This window comes from Pogoniulus pusillus, chromosome 13, assembly GCF_015220805.1.
Source record: "Pogoniulus pusillus isolate bPogPus1 chromosome 13, bPogPus1.pri, whole genome shotgun sequence".
Classification (NCBI taxonomy): Eukaryota; Metazoa; Chordata; class Aves; order Piciformes; family Lybiidae; genus Pogoniulus; species Pogoniulus pusillus.
The window spans coordinates 18,681,414-18,691,516 of NC_087276.1; the positions used below are offsets into that span (position 1 = coordinate 18,681,414).

Here is a 10,103-nt window from a genome sequence, read left to right on the forward strand (position 1 = left end):
GGATGTGATACCATGAAAAGCAATATTATGAGAGAAAGGAAGATCTCCAGCCTGGTCTAAATTCCTGCCTAGTATCAGAGTGAGGCAGAATCCCACCATGGAAAGGGCAGCAGCTTCAAGCCTGGAAAGTCATCCAGCAGCTCTACTCTCAACTTCAGAATGTATATAAAAGCCAAGCAACAAACAAAACAGAAATATCTGAAGGTGTTCTAAAGGTTTTCATAGAAATTCTGCTTTAGTCTGATTTCTTCCATCTCTGGTTCTCAAACATGGGAGTGGTCTGCCCAGGGCCGTGCTGTAGTCACTGACCCTGGAGGTGTTCAAGCACTGTGTGGAGCTGGCTACTTTGGGACATGGTGCAGTGTTGACCCTGCAGTGGTGGGTGGAGAGTTGGGCTGGATAAGCTTGGAGAGCTCTTCTAACCAGATGTGTTCTGTGCTTTCTTTTTTCTTTATCTTTCCTCTTGGTTTGGCTGAGCCAGCTCCTGCAGATTTAGCTCCGTGGCTGCTGCTCCTCTGCCCAGACTTACTGCCCAGATCTGATCACATCTGTAACAGACATCCCAGTTACATGTCTTCTTCTGATCACATCTGCATCACTTTTTCCACATTTCCACGGTATGATACCTGTACACACCTCTGGATTATTTCACACTTGGAGTTATTTTGTTATCTGGTATCTTATTCTTTTCCTCACCTTCTCCAGAACATCCAAACCTAACTTCTCTTGTGTTAGTATTTTACTGAGGGTTCTTACACCACTTCCATCCATTTGCAGATCTATTTTTTTTTAAGCTGCAGAAATACTCTGCACAGCTTCCTAGCACCCTGGTTTTGTACTTGGCATATGCAGCAGTGCTGGTGCAAATTAGATTTTTACAGGAGCAAAGTGATCTGTAGCGCCCAGATGCAGAATGTAAATGAATATGAGCAAAGAATGTGTAGGCATAAAACAAGCAACAAGAAAAACCCACAGCCAGGCTGAGAAAGTCTTGACCTTGGACTATCTAGGGCTGGTAAGCATCACAACGAGTCTGTAGAGCTTCAGCCTGTGCTGTATCACAGCATGTGCTGTTTAAGCACCTTTGGTGTTGACAGGGAGAAACATATTTTCTGGGATCAGATCAATCATCCTAAACCAGGCATTTAAAATAGGTCACAGAAGTGTAAGGGTGACACTGCTTACCAGTCATTAATGTAAGAGTGGCACTGCTTACTAATCGTTAATTTCAGTGATTAGTTCAGACACAGATGTCTGCACTGTCAGTGTGGAAAGTTTGATGAGACAGAGCCTTACTCAGTGGGATTTTCCCTCTAAAAAGCATTTGCTTCTTTTTCAGCTCACCCACTGAATCCGTGCTAATCAGCATTTGTCCTTGGCTTTATGGTAGAAATCCTTACCCAGGCAGACAAAATTGCTATTTCTGCACCCAAATAGGAAAAGAGCTTGCAAGTGCAGTAGGATACCACATAGACACTGCTGAAAAAAAATCATCTGTGAAGGAATATAAAAACACAGAACAAACCCTTTTTCTTTCATCCTAGGTCTCACACCTGGAGAGAGGGGTGGGTAAGGCTTGTCAAAGCACTTTCTGCTGCACTCAACTTAGAATGATAGAATCTTGTGTAATTGTGGGTGATGGTAACACATATTGAGAGAATTTGCTCTTTGAAAGGTCACAGAATCATAGAATGGTTTCTGTTGAAAGGGGACTTCAAAGCTCAGCCAGTTCAGCCCCTGCCATAGCAGGGACATACCTCCCACTTGAACAGGTCACTCAAGGCCTCATTCAACCTGCTTTGAACACCTCCTGGGAGGGAGCAGCCACAACCTCCTGGCAACCTGTGCCAGTGTCTCACCACCCTCACCACAAGGAACTTCTTCCTAACATCCAGTTTCAATCTCATCTCCCTACCAGTTTAAAACCCTTACTCCTTGTCTTGGCATTACAAGACCTTGTCAATAGTCCCTGCCTAGCCCTCCTTAGCCCCCTTCAGATGCTGTAAGACTACTATGAGGTCTCCTCGAAGCCTTCTCTCCTCCAGGCTCCAGAGCCCCAACTCTCATAGCCTGTCCTCATAGCAGAGCTGCTGCAGCTCTCTGAGCATCTCTGTGGCCTCTGCTGGACTCACTCCAACAGTTCCATGTCCTTCTTGTGTTGGGCTTTATCATCTTTGTGGCAGGTTCAGGTTGGGCTGTGAGGCAGATGTTCATTTTGCTCACGGAGATCTGCCTCATGTTTGCCAGCTGAAGTTTAACTTGGCTGGCAGCTGGGCACGTGCCCAGCACGGTGCTCTGAGATGCAGTGAGTCCATTTTACAGTAATATATTAGCTACTTCCAAAGGAAATAATTCTTCAGGTTGGTGTGTTTTCCCTGCTTGCTTAGCTACAGACCTCCTCCCTGGTGGGCAAAGTCGTTAAAGGTCATTGTGCGTTTGGATAGGACATAAAATTGCTCCAAGAGCTTGCTGCTTGTTTCTGTGACACCTTTGCAGTGTGGGGCATTCTGCTCCAGGTGAGGTGAGCTCTCATTATCACTGTCCTTATTCTATGCAAGCTAATTTAGTGAAGCTTTCCCATCTGGAGCACTTTCTGCCAGCTAAAACGCAAAAATCAAGTCTGAGACAGGAGCATTTTATCAGATTAAGGGAGCATCCTGGAGTACTTGAGGGACTTTTCTCCTCAGGGAGAACTTAACATGAGGAATGGGTCTGGTGTGGCTAGGCCAGGTTTCTCTAAGACAGCCTATCTGCTCCTCATGACACAATTTGTGTTTTGTGTACCCAGGGGTCTGTCCAAATCAATGTAAAACAAATATAAGAGAAGCCATGGGAGAATGGGAACGTGAGCAGAAAAAGCTGTGCACGAAGAGTTGGCTACAAAATGTCCAGGCCAGAAATCCTGCTGAAGGGGAGCTGGTCCTGAGTCCTCACTGGGGTCACTTCATAGAAAGAGACCTGCTCGTAGGTGTTGACCTGCAACAAATGTTTTATAGCTGGTGTCTGTCTATTTTTCTTAATTCTCTTCCTTCAGAGCAGATTGCTAATTTCATTCCAATGTTTCAGCCCAACTAGATGCATCCTGACACCAAAACCAGAGGAAGAGTCCAGAGGAAGACACCTTCAGCCTGAGGACACTGAGTATGTTAAAGGTGAGAGGAGAAACAAAAGGAGAGTGCAGGATTTGATCCCACCTGGGTCCTGAACAAATCTGAGATCCAGACACAGTCCAGAGATACTAATCACCCTTTACAGCTCCATTAATTTCTGTTAATCAAAGCACTTAAAGCCTCTCAAAATTCCTGCCCAAAGCATGCTTGGAGCATCTTTTCATAATGCTTTCTTTTTCCTGTTGAAAATATTATTGTTCAACCTGTATTTCAAACTCCACTTTGAATAAAACCTATGTAAAGAGAGAAAGAGAAAGAAGAAAAAGTTGGTGGCAAATCAGCCCTTCACTGTGAAAGAAGTGACCCTGAATTTAGGGGGTCTCTCAATTCAAGAGAGATGTTGAGATACTGGACATGTCCAGAGAAGGGTGGTAAAGCTGGTAAGGGGCCTGGAGCATAGCCCTATGAGAAGGAAGATGGAGGTGTGCAGCCTAGAGAAGAGGAGGCTTAGAGGTGACCTCATTGCTGCCTACAACTACCTGAAGGGACATTGTAGCCAGGTGGGGTTGGTCTCTTCTCCCAGGCAACCAGCAACAGAACAAGGGGACACAGTCTCAAGTTGTGCCAGGGGAGGTCTAGGCGGATGTTAGGGAGGAAGTTGTTGCAGAGAGAGTGATTGGCATTGGAATGGGCTGCCCAGGGAGGTGGTGGAGTTGCTGTCCCTGGAGGTATTCAAGAAAAGCCTGGATGAGGCACTTAGTGCCATGGTCTAGTTGACTGGCTAGGGCTGGGTGCTAGGTTGGACTGGATGAGCTTGGAGGTCTCTTCCAACGTGGTCGATTCTATGATTCTGTGAGTCTGCTCATAGCTCTGCCTTCCCTCTTTCCACAGGTGGCAGAGACTGGCTGTAACTCCACAGGAACCTGAGGAAGCCTTGCAGTGTCTTTGGCTAGAAGGCCCTTGTTGGATAGCATCACCTTGAGCTCAGATTTGAAATCCTCCACGACCTGATTTGCAAACTAAAAAGGGATGAGCAGCCAAAAGCCAGACTTTGAATGCTCACACTTGTGTAACTGAGGTGGTGGGACAATTTCTGTCCCCATTTTTAAACAGCAGCCTGAGTGGCTTCAGAAAACATTACTGCATTCAGGGTATTTGAAGTCATCCCCTCTGCTTGCACAATGGTTACTTCCTCTGCCAGGTGTCCATGCATATGATTTTTATAAGGAGATATTTCATGTATTAAAGTTCCCCAAAGAAGGAGCAAATATCTTGGTACCTTTCCAGAAAATAAACCAAACAAAATAATGCCCAGAAGCTACCAAAAAAAAAAAGTCTAGATCCTTAGAGACATCTGAAGAAGGGGGAGCAGAAAACAGGAACTGAAGATGTCCAGTGAGTTCAGTAAGATTCTGTATTACCCATACTCCAACCTAAACCATTCTATCATTCTACAGTGGGGGTGGTGAGACACTGGCACAGGTTGCCCAGAGAAGTTGTGGCTGTTCCCTCCCTGGAGGTGTTCAAGGCCAGGTTGGATGAGGCCTTGAGTGGCCTGTTCTAGTGGGAGGTGTCCCTGCCTGTGGCAGGGAGTTGAATTGGGTGAGTTTTGAGGTCACATCCAACCTAACCTGTTCTGTAATTCTCTGAATCTATCTCTTAGAGTGCATTTTGACCATGATGCTTTATTACAGAGGCTTGTTTGTTGTTCTTGCCAGTTTCTCAGTAAATTCTACTGGCTATATGCTTGGGCTTTATGTGATGCTGCTGGCTTAGGTCATTTCCTAACTTCAGTTCAGCAAGTAGTCACACATAGAGGCACTGAGGGGAGGTATACAGCCCTGAGACAAGTCTGGCAGCACCAGAAGAGAGCTCATTAGGGCTTTGTCCAAACCAGACAGGTGTCTGACCTATTGTAGATTACAGCAGGAGCCTTAATGGAAGCTGCTTGTTGTGTTTACTTGGGGAATGCACTGGATAATGCTGTGAACCAGTCTCAATTTCATTATTTTACTTTCCAGATCCTTTCCTAGCAATTGGTGTCCTGCTGGCCTCCTCTGGCATTAAATGTACCTCCAGCTTGAAGTGACCTCCACTCCTCCATCCACACCTGCTGCTGGGGATGTGGGGTGCTCTGCCTGTGCCCCCCATAGCTCTCCCCAGGACATGTACCATTCCAGAGCAGCTCCTGCTCCATATGCTGCAAAAACCTGCCTGTAGGTCTTTATGGACTAGAGCTCCATACCCTTGTGCAAGCTTGGGCTGAGGCTTGTTTGGAGGAGAGCTGGAAACAGTGGGAAGGATGGACAAGGCAGGCTCTGCTGGGTACTGCCCTTCATGGAGTGCTGCATCAGCCTGTTGCACGAGCAAGAAACAGAGTCAACAGGTCCTTGATGGTTGCTGACACCTAAATCTACCCAGAGCCAGGGAAAGTCAACAGCTGTGTTCCCTCCTGCCACAAGACTCAAACACAGCCTCAAAGCAGCCAACTCACCTTCTGTCTTACTGCTTTCAAATGCTTCTTAAGTAGAGATGATGATGACTGATGGCAACATTTGTTGGCATGGCATTTCCATTTGCAAGGTGAAAGTGTTCATTAGGGCAAGAAGACCCTAGGAGATGTGGAGATTATTCTTCTCCTGCTTGATTTGGAGGAAGTCTTAGTGTCATCCCAACATTCTTAATCTACTGGCTGCAGGTCCTTTAAAGCTAAGGGGCTTAAATCTAGTCATTTCGAGTAGACCAGATTGAAAAGTTTTTTTGTATGATCTCATTTTAATCATTTTTATTCCTTTATACATTTTTAATTACATTATTAGAGTGCTTGAGTTGAAATCCACCTAGAGTGCTGCAGAGAGCTAATTAATCAACGTGTAATGAGGAAGCCTATTGTGTTTGGTACAGCTGAGGAGCCCTGGAATTCAAAATATTCTGCCTTTTTTACCTTTAAGATTGCACACTAACACAATCCCAAGGAAAATCTGCATACACAATATTAACCTGGCAAATGTGAATGGAAAGGAAAGGCTAACAAACAGCCACTTTCCCTGGCAGTCAGATAATGCTCACAGTTAGCTCTGAGCTGGTAATGACACTGGAGCTGAATCTCTTAGGAAAAGAAAAGAAAAATAAATGAAAACAATGAAGCAAACGAGAAAAGAGGCTTCTACAGAAATGACTTCTACAAAACTGGAATTAGTTGCAGCACAGCTCATTCACAAATCCAACAATCTGCTCTAACTGCCTTGAACTCTTGCTGCCCTCTCCAGCTCCCAAGTACAGACAATAAACTCGGCCATGGCATCAATGCCAGGAGCATTCTTATTTTGAACTCTGTGTGCTAATTGGTTCTTTATTTACATTTGCAATTGGAGGCATTAATGTTACAGTCATGCTGTAGAGCTGTAAAATTTAGCTGGTTTGTCTTTTGGAATTACAACATGGCTCAGGTTGGAAGAGCCCTCAGAGATCATCTACTCCAAAGTGCCCACCATGGACAGGCACACCTCTCAACTAGACTCAGCTGCTCAAGGTCTCATGTAACTTGGCCTTGAATACCCCTGGGGAGGAAGCATCCACAGCTCTCTGGGCAGCATGTTCCAGAGTCTCATCACACTTGCGCTGAAGAACTTCTGCCTCATTCAGTCTAGTTTTAGGTCATAATTCATAGAGCAGCAAAGACAAGTTTAGCTTCTTCTACGTCAACTCAAGATAATACAATGACTAGGAAAAGCTCAATTCATTGATACATTCCACAGATCCCTGTGAATGTTCCAGTGTCTCATCGTAAGTGTACTGAGAACTCTCCCCGCACATTCAGACTAGTTTTAGGTCATGCTTTCACAGAGAAACAGAAGACAAGGTTTGCTTCTTCTCCTTCACTCAAGAAAATACAATAACTTGGAAAAGCTCAATTCATTTGTAATTATTTGCTGTCCTGAAAGCCTCATAATTAGATTTGAGATCATGGTCTTGTGAATTGTACAGATACACTGAAGAACCAGAAGGAAAAAGTAGGCAAAGCAGAGGAAGAAGAATAAGGAGAAATGGGTAAAGAGGTGCTGGAACCTGCTCAGGACGGTGGGAAACGAGGAGGATAAAAGGCCAGGCGCAAAGTAGTAGTAACTCAGGAGCACAGCTCACAAGGGAGGAGTGAAGTCCAAATCATATTATGGAATGGACTTCAGAGAAAGGCTGGAGATTATCTTGCTGAAAGGTGATACTGTGCCTGTTTAGAACTTTAAGTACCACTTTGCTTCCTGGGAAAGCAATTGATTTCAGTGCTGGGAAATTCTGCTCAGCTCATGCTTAGCTGCATACGTGATAAATTCAAGAAGGTGTATGTCAGAAACTCCTGACATCCTGGTCTCTGGAACTGAAAAAAAAATAAAGTAAAAAGGAGAGGAATTCTATTTGGCTGTGTTCTGTACAAACCTCCTCAAATGCTGCAGGGAGGGTAAAATTTCCCTGTGGGAGCGAAGCAGCAATACCTGAAATGGAAGATATGAAAATTTTAAAATAGCTTGTTATTTATTTATGCCATGAGACATTTTCACCAAATGAAAAGCAGGTGAAATTCAAACAGCGACCGAGAATGCTCTGGGAAGATTTTGACATGCGAAAATAGGGACTTGGTACAGAGATAGAGTACAGCACCGTTTGTAATAGGAATCGGAACACTGCCATTCCAGAATGCAGAGAAACTCCTTCAGAAGGGCAGCTCATGCATCCACTGGTCCCTCCAGCTTCAGCCAGGCTTCAGTCATAGAATCACAGAATCAACCAGGCTGGAAGAGACCTCCAAGATCATTCAGTCCAACCTAGCACCCAGCCCTAGCCAATCAACCAGACCATGGCACTAAGTGCCTCATCCAGGGCAGTGACTCCACCACCTCCCTGGGCAGCCCATTCCAATGCCAATCACTCTCTCTGCCAACAACTTCCTCCTAATATTCAGCCTATATCTCCCCTGGCACAACTTGAGGCTGTGTCCCCTTGTTCTGTAGCTGGTTGCCTGGGAGAAGAGACCAACCCCACCCGGCTACAGCCTCCCTTCAGGTAGTTGTAGACACCAATGAAGTCTGCCCTGAGCCTCCTCGTCCCCAGCCTGCACACTCCCAGCTCTCTCAGCCTCTCCTCACAGGGCTGTGCTCCAGGCCCCTCACCAGCTTTGTTGCCCCTCTCTGGACATGTTCCAGTATCTCAACATCTCTCTTGAATTGAGTGGCCCAGAACTGGACACAGTATTCAAGGTGTGGCCTGCCCAGCGTTGAGTACAGGGGCAGAATAACCTCCCTTGTCCTGCTGGCCACACTGTTCCTGATCCAGGCCAGGATTCCATTGGCTCTCCTGGCCACCTGGGCACACTGCTGGCTCATGTTCAGTAACATATTAATGGTGAAGTGGATATGAAGAAACTTGGTACCCAAGTGCCTCAGGATGGAAAACAAAGTTATCATAATTAAAGGCCATCGTTTGCAAATCAAAAGCATACCAGGAAATTATGTGAATAGCATCCAATCTCTTTGTCTTTTGACCACAGCATCCACAGGACTCCTAAACCCACAGAATTTTAGATGAAGAGATTATTTCATTCAGCCTGTGGCTGTAACTTGAAATTCATAGGAAGAAACTCTAAAAGCACCTTCACAGTTCCTTCTGAGAGGAGAGCTTGACTGGTCTTCATTTTCCAGGCTGTCTGCTGGACCAGCCAGCTATAACTCCAGCTATCTTGATGGACTTGCACAAGGAGAAGAAAATCAAGCCACATTTTCTTCATTTTTTGAGACAGCTTGCTTCAACTATGCAGTAAAATGTCTTTTACAGGGACATGATATAGCTGCAGAATAAGAGAAGAACCTCCTTCAGGAGGTAAAGAATCACATCAGAGATGGAAGAAATCTCCAGTTCCTGAAGGAACCTATTAGTTACTAATAGCCTCCTCTTTCTGAAGGGAAGGGATAGGCACTGTTGCCTATGTGGCAGCAGAGGAATTTCAGGGGAGTTATTTCTGTTTGTACATGATAAATGCTGAAAGATGGTAAAACCCAGCTGGTTGTGTTGACTCAGTAATAACTAGACCAAGAGGAAATGGATTTCAGTTGAAGAAGAATAAGTTTAGATTGGATCTTAGGAAGAAATTCTTCACTGCAAGGGTGTCAAGACTCTGGAAGGGATTGTCCAAAGAGTTTGTGGATGTCCCCTCCCTGAAGGTGTTCAAGGTCAGGTTGGAGAGGGCCTTGAGTAAGCTGGGCTAATTGAGAGGTATCTTTGGATATGGCAGGGACTTGTAAGATGATCTCTAAGGTCATTTCCAGCCTAAGTGATTCTATGAACTCCTAGAAAAATGGAATTGCTGACTTGGATCAGATTCAGAACCTTTGGATTGCCTTTACTAGACTTGCTCTTACAGGCAGCTGGGAAAGAGTATTGCGTTGTTTTTTTGCATCTGCTCTCTTGGAACTTGCTGGTCATGAGCTTTTGTAGTTGAGGAGCATTGAAGCTCCAGAAAGCTTCATCAGACAGGTCATCGAATAACGATCCGATTCCGCTCATCAATGTGCTTGTAAAAACCTCCAAACTCCAAACAACTCACACGCTGCATGCGTAAAATATTTTCACTGCCGTTGGTAGAAATCACTTCTGTGATTATAGCTGAAGCCTCCAAACAGCCTTTCCTCAACAGACTTGTGTAAAGGAAGCTATCTGAGGTACCTCTACAGGAGCACTGCCTTTGAGTTTGGGTACCAACTCTTCCTTCCCATCTCCTTGGCTAAATATGAACTGCTTTCTTAGATCATCCCTCTCCTTATTTTGACACTGACTTGCCTGGAGTACTGCTCTAATCTCACGCTGGTGTTACAAAAATAATATTGAATATTGATTTATTAATATTAAATTTTGTGTATGAATATAAGATATTATTTCTTCATCTCAAAGATGCAGGGAAATCCCACAAGATTCATTTGGCTTTTCAGTTGACAGTAAGTAGCT

At 44.9% G+C, this 10,103-nt stretch overlaps 1 long non-coding RNA gene across 1 annotated transcript; it reads left to right on the forward strand.

Moving 5' to 3' along the window:
- The first annotated feature begins 539 nt into the window (after positions 1-539).
- On the forward strand, positions 540-4,097 carry LOC135180645 (uncharacterized). Its single transcript, XR_010304524.1, has 3 exons — positions 540-617; positions 3,067-3,152; positions 4,002-4,097. It is a non-coding gene; the product is annotated as an uncharacterized LOC135180645 (long non-coding RNA).
- The last annotated feature ends 6,006 nt before the right edge of the window (positions 4,098-10,103 follow it).